This window comes from Myotis brandtii, unplaced genomic scaffold (genome assembly GCF_000412655.1).
Source record: "Myotis brandtii unplaced genomic scaffold, ASM41265v1 scaffold49, whole genome shotgun sequence".
NCBI lineage: Eukaryota > Metazoa > Chordata > Mammalia > Chiroptera > Vespertilionidae > Myotis > Myotis brandtii.
Window position 1 is genome coordinate 4,618,513 of NW_005368707.1, and position 5,770 is coordinate 4,624,282.

Below are 5,770 nucleotides of genomic sequence, written 5' to 3' on the forward strand. Positions count from 1 at the left end.
GTCAATAAAACATGACATGAAGATGCTATTCTTTAGCTAATCTAACTTGATCCAGGAGTGTATTTTAAATATCTAGTACAATGTATGATCTACTATATCCTTTAAGCACTCCTTCCTAAATATTGCTTCTTTTAAGCAATACTAACAAATATCGGGTGCAAAGAGCACCTGTTTGTCCTTCCTAAAACATGTCTGGAGAGCTCCTGTTCAAAGCAGCTAAACAAATACAAATCCATCTACTTTAACAGGAAGTCTAAGGACAGGGCTAAGATTCTTCTGTAAAGCTGAAGAGCATCACAACAACGTAGCTTGAATAAAAAGCCAGCTCACCTCAGCTTCTGGGAAGCTAAAGGAGACAAGGTCAAGATTCTCCTCTGAAAATTAGGCAGACTAATGGGTGATTAAGATCCCAACGTTCTAGTCCATATAGCTTGATCTTGCATATCTAAGTCAGAAATGTACTTGAGGTAGGAATAACCAACCTAAAATACACTTTAGATTCATGACTTAAATAATGCGTCTTCCTCTTACACAAACCAAGGAAAATTATTTGTAAAATAACTCCAAGATGTGCTATTTTAACAGGTGTGTCCAATTTGTTGAAATGTATCAAACTATATACTTATAGGACCACTTTTCTATATGCATTTTACTTTTTAAAGTTTCATTCACATATGTACATACCTCAAATATGTGTATATATTTATATACATATGTCTATAAAATATTCTCTGATGTTAAGCCTACTACAACCCTATAACCTAAATACATATTTATTTTACTGCTCTAGTTTACATATGAGAAAACTCAGAAACATTTCCCACTAATTCGAGGTCATACAGATAGTTGGTAAGTGGCAGAACTGGGGTCCGAATATAGCAACTTCAGACCCCTTAAAAGTCCACAGGGGAGAGATGGCGGCATAGGTAAACACCGCAGACTGCTGCCGCAAACAACCACTTCAAAAATACAACTAAAAGACGGAACGGGCATCACCCAGAACCGCAGGAAGGCTGGCTGAGGAGAGACTCTTCAACTAGAAGGAAAAATAACAGCACACCGAGGCTCAGAGGAGGCGCAGTGTGGAAAATACTCAGGTGCGGAGGTGCGCGCGCAAAGCGGGCTGAAAGTCTTCTTTGAAAGGAATGTAATGCAAGTGATGTTTTAAAATCTGATAACAGAATACAGGGTAAATTGATGGCTGCATATTCACCAAAGCAGCAGCTACAGTAAAGCCTGGGTCAGAGATAATTTTATTTAGACTAGAATGATGGCAATGAGGTTAGAATGACAAGGGGGAAAAGCAGGTCTACAAGTAACATGTTAAAGAGATATTAGGATTCAAATATGACTCCACAGTTCCTAATCTTAGATATGAAAAGACATGAACAGTGGACCTGCTTTTCCACTTAAGATCTTTGAAAGAGGTCAAGATGAGATATTCAATGAAAATGTCCACAGACAGTGGGAGCAATGAGACCAAAGCTTGATTAGAAGAACAGGGCTGGATTAATACTGTACTAATTTTATATTTCTTAAACCAAAGGGGACAATGCTTTAACACAGAAAACTAATAACTGTTACCCCCCCCGAAAAAAGGAAAAACTTTTAATAACATAACACTTCCCCACACAGTAACACATTCCCAAAGCAGCAACACTTCTGCATGTTAGTTCAAGACAAAAACTCCCTGCCACCTACTCACATCCCCTGCAAACCATTCCACACCCATCATAATTGTTTTGTAGCATTTTTGAGAGACAAAATATTGAGATTGCCTGCTAAAATACATATAGTAAGTTAGCCAAAATTAGGCTTTCAACTTAACAGCATCAATTTTTAAAATTCTAATCAATTTAAGGCATAGAAACAAATAAGGATTTTTATTAAATGTCAGGAAACCAACGATGGATTTACATTAGCAACCAGGCACATAAAGAAGACATCTGCAGACAATACAAAATATTACAATTGAAAATGTCATCTAGTCTATATCTATATGGCTAGATATTGTCAAAACAGACAACTTCTTAAAAATTAACAGAGTGACACATGCAGTATATCATTTATGTTAATAATCATTTAACACTGTGTATGTCCTTAAAATTATACACATACCATATACAAAAACACACTTAGAGAAAAACTGAAATTCATACTAGCAATTGCATGTGGGGAAGAAAGGGAAATAGAATTGGAAAGAAAGGTAAAGAAAATATATTTCAACTTTATCTACTGGCTTCTTTCTTTCACTAACTAAAAAAAAAAATCTGAAACAAATATGCTGAAATGTTAACATGTGTTAATTTGGGATAAAGGTCATATGGTGTTTTATTTGTTCTCTTTGTCATTCAATATTTCTGAAATGTTGCCCAAGTTTTTAAAAAAAGGGGGGGGGACCAAATCCCTCACCTAATGAAAAGTATTCTCACATAGAACATAACTGACATAACTTGTCGGAATAACTGCAGGGTAGACAGGGTGAAACTAACTTCTTCACCAAGAAGCCAACTACTATTTTGGACTCCTAACATATTTCTTGAAATAGAATGGCCCAATTAGCAGATCTAAACTCTGGTTTGAATCCAGAAATTCATCTATAGAGAGGGTCTTTACTATGGGTAAGTTCTCAACTAGGAAAGGTCAGTAGCCTCAATATCTCCTAAGGAGACTAAGAGGAAGATTCCAGGAGGGAAAAGCTACTAAAGACAATTCTGAATGAACCCAATGTCTTCTCTTCCACTCCCAATCACTATTCCCATTGCCTTTACAACCCTGTCCTCAAAAGCCAGCCACCAGTAGGGTCATTCTGCTGCACAGTGGCTCCTTTTCCTCCAAGAAGTGAACCTCGGAATGAGTCTTTTGGGTTAGTTGTTGGCTAACCCGAATGCCTTTTATTTTGTTTGTTTTTTGGTTAATCCTCTCCCAAGGATATTTTTTCCAGAGAGTAGAAAGGAGGAAGAGAGGGGGAGACAAAGGAGAGATAAACATCAATGTGAAAAAGATACATCGATTGGTTGCCTCCTGCACATGGCCCCTAACTGGGCAGGGGATCGAACCTGCAACTGAACATGCAACCCTTCGGTGCCTGGGCCGACAATCTATCCACTGAGCCACACCGGCCAGGGTGCAGTGTGCTCTTTAAGAAAACAACACATTCATTCAATAATCATTTATACTATATGAACAACATGTGGTATAAATGATTATTTATAAAAGGACATAAAAATAAGGGTAAAACCCCTACCCTCAAGATACCTGTATTAATTCTTTCTCCTCTCAATTTCTTAGTCTTAAAATGTCCCCCCCATCAAATCCAAAATACTTCAAGTCTACTCTGTGACTAAATGATCCCTTGGAATTATATTACAGTAGTCCCCCCTTATCTGCCAGGGATATGTTCCAAGATCCCCAGTGGATGCCTGAAACTTCAAATAGTACTGAACCCTATATATACTGTTTTTTCTTATACTTACATATCTATGGTCAGGGAATGTACACAGTGGAGATACGGAACAAAGGGATAATTCAAGACCTGGGCAGGACGGAGCAGGAAGGTGCAAGATTTCATCCTCCTATTAAGAATGATGGGCAATTTAAAACTATAAATTGTTCATATCGGGACTTTCCTATTTAATATTTTTGGACCACAGTTGACCGCAAGTACTGAAACCTTAGAAAGTGAAACCATGGATAAAGGGAGACAACTGTACTGTCATGAGCAAAGGCAAGTAGGACATGTAAAGTGAGATTAGGTCATTTGAACAGGCCAAAAGCTTAGGAAGGTCAGTGCTTCCCCACTGTGCCCCAACACAACGGGCCTGACAAGGGCCATTGGCCTAGGCAATGCAGATTAAAGAGAACAAGGGAATGCAGGCTCATGAATCTTGTTTGTTTGTCTTTTAACCAACAAGAGACTCAGCCCTGGCTGGTTTGACTCTGTGGTTAGAACTTTGACCTTCAGACCAAAGGATTTCAGTTTGATTCCTGGTCAAGGGCATGTACCTCTGTTGCAGGTTCCCAGCCCTGGTGGGTGAGTGTGGGATGCAACCAATCGATATGTCTCTCTCACATCAATGTTTCCTCTCTCTCCTCCTCCCTCCTTTCCACTCTCTCTAGAAATCAATGGAGGAAATATCCTCGGGTGAGGATTTAGCAACTGCAAAGACCCCTTAAACTAAGAGGACAAAGATAAATAAAAAGAAAATATTACTATGTTCCAACTCTAGACTTGATAGTTTTAGGAATCCTATATAATAAAAGGATAATATGCAAATTGTCCCCTCAACCGGAAGTTCGACCAGAGTTCGACCAGTGGGGTGGGGCCGGCCAGCCAGCCGGCCAACCTCCCACGTCCCCTCCCCTCCAGGGATTCTGGTCAAGGGCACATGCCCAAGTTGCAGGCTCAACCCCCAGTAGGGGGCATCCAGGAGGCAGCCAATCAATGATTTTCTCTCATCATTGATGTTTCTCTCTCTCTCTCCCTCTCCCATCCTCTCTGAAATCAATAATAATAAAAAAAAGAACAACATCCAAAATAACTTTAGTTATCATTTATTAAGTGTTAAGACACTGAAAAATAACTGGACAGATCTTGGTGATCAGTTTAATAGTATGTGCCCCAATCCTATCTAATAAAAGAGTAATATGCAAATTGACCATCACTCCAACACACAAGATGGCCACCCCCATGTGGTCAAAGATGGCCAGCAGGGGAGGGCAGTTGGGAGGCCTGAAAGGGAGGGCAGTTGGTGGCGATCAGGCCTGCAGAGGAGGGCAGTTAGGGGTGACCAGGGTGGCAGAGGAGGGCAGTTGGGAGCAACCAGGCTGGCAGGGGGGGGCAGTTGGGGCGACCAGGCCTGCAGGGGAGGGCAGTTAGGGGCAACCAGGCTGGCAGGGGGGGGCAGTTGGGGCGACCAGGCCTGCAGGGGAGGGCAGTTAGGGGCAACCAGGCTGGCAGGGGGGGGCAGTTGGGGCGACCAGGCCTGCAGGGGAGGGCAGTTAGGGGCAACCAGGCTGGCAGGGGGGGGCAGTTGGGGCGACCAGGCCTGCAGGGGAGGGCAGTTAGGGGCAACCAGGCTGGCAGGGGGGGGCAGTTGGGGCGACCAGGCCTGCAGGGGAGGGCAGTTAGGGGCAACCAGGCTGGCAGGGGGGGGCAGTTGGGGCGACCAGGCCTGCAGGGGAGGGCAGTTAGGGGCAACCAGGCTGGCAGGGGGGGGCAGTTGGGGCGACCAGGCCTGCAGGGGAGGGCAGTTAGGGGGGATCAGGCCAGCAGGGGAGAGCAGTTAGGAGGGACCAGGCCGGCAGGGGCGGGAAGTTAGGAGTGACTGGGCCAGCAGGGGAGGGCAGTAGGACAGTTAGGCGACCAGGCCAGCAGGGGAGAGAAGTTAGGGGTGACCAGGCCTGCAGGGGAGGGAAGTTAGGGGAACCAGGCCTGCAGGGGAGGGCAGGTGGGAGCGACCAGGCCGGCAGGGGAGGGCAGTTGGGGCGACCAGGCCTGCAGGGGAGGACAGTTAGGGGCGACCAAGCCAACAGGGGAGGGCAGTTAGGGGCAATCGGGCCGGCAGGGGAGCAGTTAGGCATCGATCAGGCTGGCAGGGGAGGGCAGTTGGCGATGACCAGGCCTGCAGGGGAGGGCAGTTAGGGGCAATCGGGCCGGCAGGGGGGCAGTTAGGCATCGATCAGGCTGGCAGGGGAGTGGTTAGGGGGGGATCAGGCTGGCAGGCAGGCAAGCAGCTGGGAGCCGATTGTGAGAGGGATACCAGATTGG